The sequence below is a fragment of the Triturus cristatus genome, chromosome 3_2 (genome assembly GCF_964204655.1).
Source record: "Triturus cristatus chromosome 3_2, aTriCri1.1, whole genome shotgun sequence".
NCBI classification, from domain to species: Eukaryota; Metazoa; Chordata; class Amphibia; order Caudata; family Salamandridae; genus Triturus; species Triturus cristatus.
In genome coordinates, this window is record NC_140584.1 from 1,064,071,277 (window position 1) to 1,064,083,847 (window position 12,571).

General features: G+C 46.2%; 1 protein-coding gene across 1 annotated transcript in view; it reads left to right on the forward strand.

Moving 5' to 3' along the window:
- Positions 1-12,571, forward strand: part of RCC1L (RCC1 like) — a 159,549-nt gene that overhangs the window by 46,341 nt on the left and 100,637 nt on the right. The window lies entirely within an intron of this gene.

A 12,571-nucleotide genomic window follows, 5' to 3' on the forward strand; every position in this document is an offset into this window, starting at 1 on the left:
TAGTGATGCTAGTTAGGCTTCACTATGCAATACTCTCTCTATATACCCCAAAGAGTTCCTAAAATTCACAAAAATAAATCCTTCACTCAGTCCTGCTATAGTGGCAAAGAACAGCCAGGCTTTACTAGAGGATCATGTGTTAAGCATTTCAGAGTACCAACATTGATGATAAGTAATTGACCAGACTCAATAGAAATCCAATTGCAATTTATAAAAATAAAGCAGATTTCTATACTATTTTAGATATCAAAACAAACACAATCATATACATTTGACCGAAGTTATGGATGTTTGAAGGAAAAATAAATTGCAGCAATTACACACTACCGAACTTTAGCATCGCAGTCAATAGGAAAAGCACTAGAGACAATCGGTCACTTGCAGGTCGAGTTGGGTGGAACTCAAGGAGGTTTAAGGTGATACGGGTCCAGCACCAGACCACGACACTCAGTTCGATTTTGCCTGGCTCGAGAAGACCGGTTGCAGAGTTGTCCTGGCTGTCTGAGGTGCTGAAGCGGTAATCACTTGGTGCTGGTTTTATTGCTTACACAGTGCTGGTGAGAAATTGGATGCAAAAAGATAACAACAAAGCCACTGCTGGCGTCGGATGAAGGTGTTGTGGAGTTCCCTCGAGCTGCAGCATCAAAGTTGCCAGACTGACCTCCAGCAAGCCTTGGCAGCGGTAAGGTCAGTGTTTAGATACTTCAACGTTGGAGGTCCGGGGGAAAGCGGTAGCCACCTTAAACTTGCTGGTGGTCAGTACTACATTTCCCACAATGCACTCGAACATTTACTTTTAGGCGATTCCTCGGAGGGCACGATGGCCAGCGATTCTTTGGGTCAGGTACATTGTTATTCCCTGCAGACTGCAGGACACCACGGGGCACTTGACCAAGGGAGTCTGGAATAGCCTTTGGCTCTTAAAGGGGTCCCTCCAGGGGCGTAACACAGGCCCCCGCAGCCCCCGCAGTGCGGGGGGGCCCCTGCGCTCCAGGGGCCCCCTCCGCAGTCCTGCCAAGTATCACACTACTGCAGGCATGAGACTAACGCATACACATAGTGACTCTCTGCATTGTCACTGAAGCTCTGCTGACTGAAAGTGTAGCAGCTGGCTGCGCGCAGTCATGGCATGTGCATGCAGGCTTGTGGGGGTCGCCTCGAGGTTCACACTCACTGTTACAATGTTCCTCAGCTAGCATAAATCATTGTGCTGGCGCCAGCGGGGAGTTCCGTTTGTTGCAAGGTGCTGGCTATGCAGGTTGCGCCAACTTCTCAGCCTCGAGCTGCTTGCTACCGGGCGTCGTAGCCCACATAAGTTTAAGTTAATATAAGCCTGCCGCTGTTACTCTAAAGCTGAAATGGGTGGCTGCAGACTAGCGCCGCGTGAAGTGTGTGGGCCTCTCTGACAATCAAGTACTGTCACAAACCTTGTAAGAAGCCTGCGATGAACTGAATTAATTACCGCGCTCATATCACGGAGCTTCTGACCGGCGGGTGCAGCGGCCGCCTAGGACAGTGTCTGTCACTGGACAACAGCAGACTCTGAGGACAACCCTGGACTCAGGAGGCGGGTGGTAAACGACTCGAAGTAAGTACCAGCCATCGAGTTTCGATTAACGCCACTACAGTGCTAAACAATCTTTTAAACGGTTTCAGTTACAGTTGTTCCCGGTATTATATGCGCTCTATGGAATACGGAGCAGTTAACAGTTTCCGTGTTTTGAGAACATATCTTTGATATTCTTTGTTGTCTATTTTTTAACTTTTATTCAGTGCGAGCCTGAACCGAAGAAACGCTTTAAAGTAGCACCAGTTTTTAGGCCCGGGCAGATTAGAGTAACTGAATGTTATGCAGTTCAAATTACCTCATGGCCGGCCCTGCGCGCATTCTACCACATAAAGATTTGGGAAGCTAATCAGTTTAAGGTGCTTTGGTCTGAGCTGATAAGTAGAGTCGCTGTACAGCTACAGATAAATAAAAATAAGAAAATAAGATGGTTTTAGAGGAGAAAAAATGACATTTCTACAGGGTTGAACTGAAGTGCTTTTACCAATGTGCTTCTTATCGTGTTACACACAACATCTAAAGTCGGAAATTTGCATGCACAGTGAGACTTCCATCAGCCTAAGTTTCTGTTGCATAAACCACATATATATTTATACAGACCACTCAGGCCAGAGACTCCTGATTTTTGTAGCCAAAAATGGCTTCATTGTAGCTGTCTCCACCCTAAAATGCCTCGGCTTCAATATGGGAGTGCTGGCTCACAGGTATGTGTGTACACACTTGGAGAGAATTCTGTGTGTGTATTTGTGTAAACGGGATGTCAATATACAGATGCACACTCACAAGATGCAGAGAAGGTGCAGGGTTCGTGGTAATCTCACGTGTGTGGCGATGGCACGAGTATGAATGCACATTCGTCGATAATCTCATCAGGTGTGTGGATGTCGATGCACTGATTTTTGTCTGTGAGGACACATAAATTCGAGAATGTAAATTAAAGTCAGTGCGTTGCAGGTGAATGAGTGCAGATTGAGTGCAGACAGTGAGTCTGCCACTGCGAGTTCCACGTTGACTGACAGTGGCTCCTCCGCGAGTACCCTTTAGTCTTCACCATATAATACTTCGCCCCATCGGTCAAACAACAGTGAAATGCCGCTCCCTGTGTGCCACCAGTTTGCTGCCTGTCCTCATGGCGACCATTGGAGAGCAGACAAGCTTTTACAGTCATCTCTGCTGAAGCAGGATCTCAAAAGATCTGTCTGCAGTGCCTCCCGTGCTGTGCTGAAACACAGCAAACGTTTCAGAGTTTAAAAATAGTCCCTCATGAATTATAAAGGAGGAGGGAGGGGTGTAATTTCTGATTTTTATCTGTTGCCTCATCTTCATTGCTTGATTTTGCTCACTAGCAAGTGTCACTCATAGTCGTTGAAATGTCACTCATAATTACAATGAAATTATGAAAATGTCACGCATAGCAATTTGAAACCTTGGCAGCTCTGCCTCCGCGGCCGCACAGCCAGCACATTAAAACATGTGGGCGACCTTAATTTCTTTATTGCCAATGCAAACTAACCTTTCAGCAAAGCACAGACACGCGCTTCTCTGGCAGCTGCAGCGAGTGTGACAGACTGCTCTACTTTGTGCAGTGCACTGCTGCTCTGCACTGGTACTTTAATTTCTTAAAGTTTGCACGAAATGTCATCGACCAGGCTGGGCTCCTTGGCTATCACTTGCTTTTGTGCTGTGATGTCAGTCACGTGACGTCATGACATCACAGGGCTGCAACATCATCCATTTGCCTGCACGAGCGGGGCGGCAGATAAGATTCAAAAGTTACGTTTTGCAGCCTACCGCTGCGTTAGGCGCCAGCCATAATCATGCCCCTCACCCCGTGTGCCTCCTGTACCTCTAATCATGAGGCCCCTGTGCTGCCAGTGCCTTGCATCATGATGCCCCACCGCCTCACCCACAGGACCAGACTGCTGAAGACTGATCGTCGACGCGGGCTCAGTTACTATCAGGTCTGTAATATCCCACCTGCTTCTTGGATGGATTGCAAATACATTTAATTTTACAGACTCAGCCTTAACCTGTAATCGAATTCAGCAATTTTTAGAAGCAATTTTTTCCTTCTGCTTGTGCTCACATCACCAATCATGTAGGCTGTTAATATTATGGTTAGATATTTGTTCAACTACCATCAGGTTACACGGGGACTAGAGCCCTTCCATTTCTGGTGTTTTCCACTAGTTTTAAGATCTTCTTTATGTTTCTCGTTGCTAAAATTAGTGTGATTTCTGTTATGTATGTGTATGTTTCCCTCGTCTTTGCTTGATTTTGCTCACTAGAAAGTGTCACTTATAGTTGTTGAATGTCACTCATAATTTCACTGAAATTATGAAAATGTCACACATAGCAATATGAAACCTTGGCAGCTATGCCTTGCCTTCTGCCGTCCGCTCGTGCCTGCCACTGAAGCTGCAGGCCAGGCCTCAGGAGAGTCAGTCTGTCGCCTACACATTCTCAAGTTTGAAAAGTTGTCTCACACAGCATAGTTTTCAACCTCCATGTCTTCAATGGAATGCGTGTATATTTGTATAAAAACACACTTATTGATTCATCGCGTCCATCTCTCCTCTCTAGCTGCGACCTCTCAGTGTATAAATAGACACCTTTCAGGAACAATCAACATAGACCTAGAGCTCTGGTAACACCAGACAAGAAAGAGCCTTCCTGTAGTCTGATTTAGGATATACAAGCTTGTTCTTGTAAGCATTGGAATTATAAGTGCACAATTGGACAGTGTAATATCGCATTTGTTTCACGATACTGAGGAGTGACATATTCCTCCTATGTGAGTCTTATAGCAGCACAACATACATGTCTGTGGGCTACAACGTTGTGTTACACTATGTGCTGGTGCAGGTGATTGTCTTTCTGATGCCAGATTTTGCAAACAGAAACAAAAGACAGTCCCTCCAATTTTGAATTTATGTTTGTTGTATTTGTATAGCGCCTTCTCCCATAAGCATGGGTCACTCCTACTCTGGGCATCGTTGTCACGGGGTGCCGGGTTTAACAGTGACCGTTTGCGTATGGCTGTCTTTGTTTAGTTGTGTATGACAGGTAGAATTTTGGTCATGTCGAATTTAGTAATGGGTAATGTCGATTAAAGTGAAAGTAAAATTAATGTAATGCTGCCCTACATCTTTGTTCTGCGTTATGTGCATAGATGTATCCATTTGACCCAGTTATTTCCTGGAGTAAATGTCTCCTCGCAGATGGGTTTTAGATATGTGCTTATGAAAGGATGTATGTACTTGTATGCATTAGGACCCCTGGGCTGCACAGCCCAGAATATGGAAAAAACATGTCGAAATCATTGCAGAAACACCAATTTCCAAGTTATACCCCATTCCGTATGGGAACTTTCTTAACAGTGGGGGGCACTGCACTGAGGAATTCCAGCATACTTCATTATTAGGATGACAACACCTCATCTGGAGTCCCTCGTAAAGAGGGCCATAGTGTGGAGCTGCTGTTGGGCTCACAGCTCTCAGGAGACAGTGCTGTCTCTTCCTGAGCTAGGGCCTTTGTTTGCACTGTGACAGAGACGGGTGATTTGGGGGCTCAGAATGATTGTTGTTTATTCAGTAGCAAACAGGATAAGAAAGTACTGTGTGTTTGTGTTAGCAGACCCCACCTTTAGCCCATCCTTACACCCATAAATTTATCTTTACTACTCCTTGAACCCCTCCTATTTAGTAGTAACTATTGCTCATTTCTCAGCCGCTTTCCATTGTCCCTCTGACAATTACAGCTAAATCGTAGGTTTATGTGTGCGGAGACCTTTGACACTTTTACAAAAATCTCGACATAGAAAAGATAGGAGATATGGAGGCCTCTGCTTGTAGGTTTGTGAATAGCATTTTATAGTACATGAGAAGTACTACCTAGTACTACTTTATGTACTACAAATGCAGTTTGTGAATGGGACCCCTTTTTGATCTGTTTCAAAATCTTAACCACACCTCATGCTAAATACCTACAACAGACAGTGTGTTGTTTTATGGTCACTTATACAGGTGCCAAAACGGCGCCTCCTCTGGAGCCTGTAAAGAGGTCCAACCAGCTGTGCACAGCCTCCACTGATGCATGGACATGGATTCTGCCAGCTCTGCTCACAGCCTCCTCTGAGGCCTGGAGTGGTCCCTGCTAGATGTGTTCACAGCCTCCTCTAAGGTCTTAAACGGCCTCGTCAGCTGTACATAGAGTCCTCTGAGGGCTGCAAATGGATCCTGCCAGCTGTGTACACCGGCGGTTCAGAGGTCATAGTGGGTCCTGCCAGCTAGCTGTGCACAGTCTCATCTGAAGCATGTAACTTGATCCTGCTAGCTGTAGTAAGCCTCTTCTGAGACCAGTAAATGGATGTGGACGGCTGTGTGCACAGCCTCCTCTGAGTTCCTAATGGGCTCTACCAGCCGTGTACGCAGCATCCTTTCAGGCCTTTACATGAATGCTGCCAGATGTGTGCACAGCCTCCTCTAAGGGAGTAAATGGATCCTACCAGGTGTTTAAGCAGGCTCATTTGAGGCTTGTAAATGTATTCTGCCAGATGTATGCACAGCCACCTCTAAGACTGTAAATTGATCCTGCCAGCTGTTTATGCAGATAGCTTTGAGGCTTGTAAATGGATGCAGTCGGACGTGTGCACAGCCTCCTCTGAGACTGTAGATGGAGCCTGCCAGTTGTTTGCTCAGCCTGCTTCGAGGCCTGTAAAAGGATGCAGTTGGTTGTGTGCACAGCCTTCTCTGAGGCTGTAAATGGAGCCTACCTGTTGTTTACTCAGTGTGCTTTTAAGCCTGTAAATGGATGCTGTGAAATATGTGCACAGCCTCCGACTGAGCAGGAAGACTGTGCACGGACGTCTTTTGTTTGTTTGGGCTCATTTCTAGCATTCCCTTGGGTCTTGTGTTGTGGAGGAGCCCTAGTGTGCCTGACCCCTGACGCAAGCATGGGGCAAGCAGAGGGCAAGCACCCAGGGTATGGTGGGAGAGTCTCAGCTTTGCAGAGCACTCTGAGATATGTTTAGAGTGGGCTGTGACACTTGCACTCTGGGGATGACCCCTGTGCTCAGCGTCTAGTTGGCCACTCTCTCAGCATGTGTCTGGCCTGTAGTACAGCCCCCTTCTGCAATTCCAGTACAGAGATCTACTCAGAGTTGCATATGTGCCCAATCAATTCTGATCTTTTGCTGGCACTTCTAGCCCAGTACTGGGGCACCTCACTCACTGATTCACCTCTACCCAAAAGTGCAGTGGCATAGAGTAGAGTGGCATAGAGTTCGGGCCATCAGCGCAATAGTTGTAGTGCACAGCTGCAGCATGGGAGCACCAGTTGCCTTACATCAGTACTGCGGCCAGGCGGCCTGCCTCATAAATTAAATGATGAATTCTGAGCCTCTCAATAGTGAAGATGGGTTGGCCCGCTCTCCTGTTTACCAGCCCAGCATCAGCGTCTTTGTTGTAGCAAATTCTGATGACCAAGTTATAGATAGAGCTACACAACTATAGGGGCAGCAATTACATGTTATCGTACGTTATTTATGTTTATATAATGCATTCTATGGAAAATATGGCCCACGGCCCAAATGCCATGTCTGTCCTTAGTTAGATGTAAGCAAAATGTTCTATTTAATGTGTTGTGTTGGAAGTTTGTGTGTGTTCCTTGTTATTGAAAAGTGCTCTTCGAGGCCACATTGCAGCCAGCTGTATAGTATATCTGTGCTATGTGGGGTGTATGCAAGGTCTGTCCAGAGCGTTCTGTTCGATGCTTGCATGTGTTTTAAACTACTTACAATGCTCTTCGGAGCTGCGTGCCATCCATCTATGTGGTATTTCTGAGCTATGTGCTATATAAGCTCCACCCAGTGAGCGCTATTACATGTCTGCGTGTGATGTACATTATTGAAAAGTGTTGTTGGGTGCTACAGTGCACCACAACAGTCAGCTGTATGTTCTATCTGAGGTGCACAGTCAATATACCTTTGTAAACTGGTTACAGAGACTTCGTTTGTTTCTGGTTCCAGTACCCCCTTACCCCCCACTCTGCCTATTTCTTCCATTTGAAATGTACATTTACTGCTGTAGTGTGAGAATGCATTTCATGAAAAGGAATATAAAGTAGGGTTGCCAAAAGAAAAATGCCAGCCATGTATTTAAAGAGCCTGTAAAGACCTCGTCTTGGTACTAGGGTACTAAATAAAAATAGTATGTATTCATTTGTAATGTGACTTTTATGTCTTTGTTCCCTTTAATTATCAGTCATGGATCTCATCATTCATGCAGCCCTAGAACACAATTAAAGTGCATTCTATTTTATTTGCAGACTGCACAGATAAATGCTGAAAATACAGCTTTAGGTGACTGCTTATTTTTGTCCGGGGGGGCAAAGTGGTAGGTGGTGGGCTGGGCCGCTGGGGGGGCCCCCTCATTGTGCTTTGCAGGGGGGCCCCTTCAAGTTTCGTTACGCCACTGGTCCCTTTGTCTGGGGGAACAGGTCTTTGGATCAGGATGAGTCACGGTCATGCAGTTCCAGGAAGGTTGCCACAGGTGCAGAGTATCGCCCCTTTGCTTTGTGCAGGTCCTGTTGTTGCAGACACGGGTCTCTTGTTTGTCCTTGTCGCAAGTCGGATCAGAATTGAGGTTCTGGTGTCAGGGGTGCCCCCTTCCTCGGCTACCCAGGGCAAGTAGCCCACCCTGGGAGTGTTACTAGCCTTCTGGGGGTGTACACCTTTTGACAACATAATGTTACTGGGAGTGTTACTAGCCTTCTGGGGGTGTACACCTTTTGACTACATAATGTTACTGCCTGCCCAGGTTCAAACCCCCTTGATCTGCCACTTTACTAGCCATCCTGTTAGGGAGAGAAGTGTCACCTCCTCCCGTCCAGGCCTTTGTTTCTGACTCCTGGGAGTGTTCACAGCTCCTAGCTGGGGGTCAGATCCCTGTCTTGGCGGTAGCAGCTGCAGTCCGCCAGCCAGAGCACAGGAAAGGCTAGTGTAACAAGGTAGGCAACCTCTAAGTTAGCCGCCTGGGTGCATGCCACATCAACCCTGGCATGAGAACCATGTCAGAGGTGATGAGACATGTTGTTTGATACCAAACACAGCATATTTCGGCGGTACCTTAATGGAGCTGGCAACCTTTGGGGTGCCCGGGTGCCAGCCTATTTTATCTTATGGACCACTGATCACTAATAGTCTTTAATGGAAAAGGCTAACCTAGGGACATATAAGCTTGCATTTATGTCCTCACCTTTAATATAATGCACCCTGCCTCCTGGGCTGATGAGACCTACCTTAGAGGTGACTGGCATATATTAATAATAGTGCTTTGACCTTGCCACACATGGTGAGGGCAAAGTCGAGTACAAGCAGCTTGCACTGCTCCTGCAGTCTGCAATGGCAGGGCTGCTGTCATTTGTTTACTTGGGTCACTCAGGGTGGCACAAACAGTGCTTCAGGCGCTGTTGACCCCTTTAACTCCTATGAGCTGGGTACCACTGGTACCATTTACAAGGGACTTATAAGAGGGTTAAAGTCCTGGGCGAGGTGCTAGGTCTCCTTCCCCAGGATGGGCAGGGGAAGCTTCAAAGGCTTGCCGCCTTTGTGAGCTTCTCCAGGCCACTTGCTGTACTCAGCAACTGGCCCCTACCGGTTCTAAACCCCCACTCTGGCGGGGAGACTGGCCGGAAACCCCAAGGAAGGACAGGGGGTGTGCCAGCCTCTGCCAACCCCACCCCTCAGGTGGGGCGAGGCGAGGTGAAACACATCCCCGGGCTCTCGCCATCTTGAAGATGGGGAGCCCAACCCAACCAGGACTAGGCCAATGCCCCCCTCTCACAGGAGAGTGGCAGGATAGGGGGTGTACCCACCCCAGGACAGGGACCCAGTGGTCCCTGCCCTTTACCTACCTGTAACGTCCCTAAATTTAGTATTCAGGGGCACCCTGAACCGTCCTTCCTCAGATTCCAGAATACAAAACAGCAAAGAAGAGCAAGAAGAAAGAAGAACTGCCGTGCAGCTGCTAAGAAGAGGAAGACACCAACTGCTTTGGCCCCAGGCCTACCGGCCTGTCGACCCTCGAACCTGCTCCTGCTAAATCCCGGCCCCTCCTGTGGCCAGCAACCTCACAAACCCCGGAGGACCTGGCTACCTTGTGACTCTGAGCACCTGGGACTCCCTCGAGCAGTGGCTCTGCTCAAAGCAAGTATCTAACCCCTGGCACCAGCCAGGAACCCCGAACCCTGCACCCGCCAAGCCTGGCTGGTGCTGGAGTGGACAAAGACCCTGAGGACGTCCCCCCGGCGACTTTGACCCCGAATCCGGTACCCAAGGACCCACCTCGACGCTCCTGATGACTCCTGCAGCCTCAGAACCAGGGACCCCCCAACCACGATCAACAGAGGGTAAGATTTCCTGACACCAAAAGGCACCCCTGCACCTGGCGCCCTGAGGCCCCCAGTGCCCGACTCCTGGGTACCTACCTATCTTCCAACTACCCAACTTACCTCTCGAAGTGGTGGTCATACCTGAAGAATCTTCGTCCCCGAGCTTGCAGCCTTTGTTCGTCCTTGAGCTTTTCCATTGCAATCCATTGAGCGCCCGAAGGCTCAAAAGCACCCTGCACCCAGCCGCCCGAGTGGCCCTGGCAGTGCAACTTCTACTCCTACCTACTTCCCCATTTGCCCTGAGCAAGTGACCAGGAGCCCAGCTCCCACAGCCGCGTGTCCTGCTAGTCAGCAGCCACCAACCAAGGGCCCCCTGCCTCCCATAGGGTAACATTGGGCCTAACTCACTCTGCACTCGGCTGCCCCTGTGCCGCTGAGGGTATAACAACTGTACTTTCCTGACCCTGGGAGACCCGAGTCTATGCCCAGAACCTTAACTCTGCCAGTCGAGTACTTACCCAAAAGCCGATAACTCACTTTTCTTCCATAGGGTAACATTGACTGGTTTCTTTCTAAGTGTGGAGTTTCTAAACTTTAAAATATTCACCTAAAATCAACCGAGTAACGAAAACGGAAATACTCACCTGCTATTAAGAGAGATCCCAGTGCTGGATCTTGGTGCCCAGCCCTGACCCTGAAAAGTACTTACGACCGTACTTACCACTAACTCAATTTTCTCCCATAGGAAACCATTGACTGTTTTTCTGTGAAATTTCTTCTAAGTGTCGATTTTTGCGAACTACAAATATTCTTTAAAAATCGTACCAACTGTGAAAACGTAATTCCTTACCTGTTTTAGATAGATATCCCAGTACTGAGCCTAGTAGCCCAGCACTGGATAACAAAAGTAACGAGAACATACTTTACCCGTAACTTGAATTTTCTTCCATTGGAAACCATTGACTGTTTTTTTTGTGAAATTTCTTCTGTCGATTTTGCAAACTTATAAATATTCGTTAAAAATCGCCTGTATAACTTACACGCAGTTTCTAAACTGCTTACAGGTGGTACACTCGTGCTGGATCCAGGATCCAACACTGACCTAGAAAAAGTAACCATAACCCTGATTACCTGCTAAGTGAATTTCCTCCCATAGGATAACATTGGTAATTTGATTAGAAAAAGTTTCTAAGTGTCAACTTTTAAAATAGCAAAATATTGCTTAAAAATCACAACAGTAACTAAAACGTATTTACTCACTTGTTTCCAAGAACTGTCCCAGGACTGAATCTAGGATCCAGTCCTGGAGTTAGAAAAGCAATCCTGAAAGTAATCAATTTCATATAACTTAAAATTCCCATTGAGCTCAATGTATTATTGTGTTTGAAATTGTGTTGCCTATTGCAACAAACTGTAACTATTTCATTCCAAGTCAATTGCCTCTTGCAAAGTATTTAACTAAAGCATCTCAATCTGAGAAAGTATATATTTTTTTTGTCAAAATTGTTTTTATTAGCATCAAAGAGAATGACAAACAGGACATACCATGACATTTGCATTATGACTGAGTAGACCAGCAAGCGAGGATGTAGAAAAGAAGAGAGTACCGACCCTAGACAATACACAGAAGAGGCAAACGTCCCCACTAGTAACATACTGTGGAAATGATTAGAATGGTTTAATAGGCTGTGATGTAACAGAATCTCAGCTACGTCAGGATTCTATGTATAACCAGTAATGCCTGTGAAGCTGAAGGTGGCTGTGTATTTATCTGCTCTAATAAACCTACTTCAACACTACTAAAAGGAGTGGATTACTACAAATTTGGCGACGAGAGTGGGAGTAAAAGTAGTAGAAAAGGGTGAAACAAGAAAAGATTAGCCTGGTTGACATTGACATTTGAAATTGAAATCTACACTACAGGATAATACATGTTAATTATTTTAATCAATTATTTTAGTTGGTTATTTTAATTATTTGTATTAATTAATTATTTTAGTCTGTTGTGTTAATTGTTATTCCAGGTTATTACAAATCTTTCACCTAAATAACAAAATGTCAGATGACTCCATGTCAGCACCTCCAAAATTTTTACCTGTTCCAGGTGAACCTGCTATACCGTGGAAAAGATGGAAGAACATTTTTTTTTACATATTTATTGGCGATTGGGGGTGATAAATATGGTCCTGTGAGGAGACAGGCAATTCTCTTGCATCATCTGGGCGTTGAAGGTAGGAGAATATACGATGATTTACCAGAGATATCCTTGGGCATGGGAGATGGTCAACCTGTAAACATTTATGAGATGTCTCTTCAGATGTTGGAAAAACATTTCACTCCAAAAATAAATGTCGTTTTTGAAAGACACAAGTTTTTTTGCAGAATACAAAAAACTGATGAAAGTATCGTGTCGTATGTCGCATCTTTGCGGGGGTTAGCTATAACATGTGAATTCCAAGCTCTTTGTGATTCATTAATAAGAGACCAGATAGTCAGATGCACAAATAACAAGTCTGTAAAACAAAAATTGTTATCAAAGAACCCTACTTTGGAGGAGGCCATCGAAATTGCAAGGAGCATGGAGGATACTGATCACTGGATGCGAGAAATTGA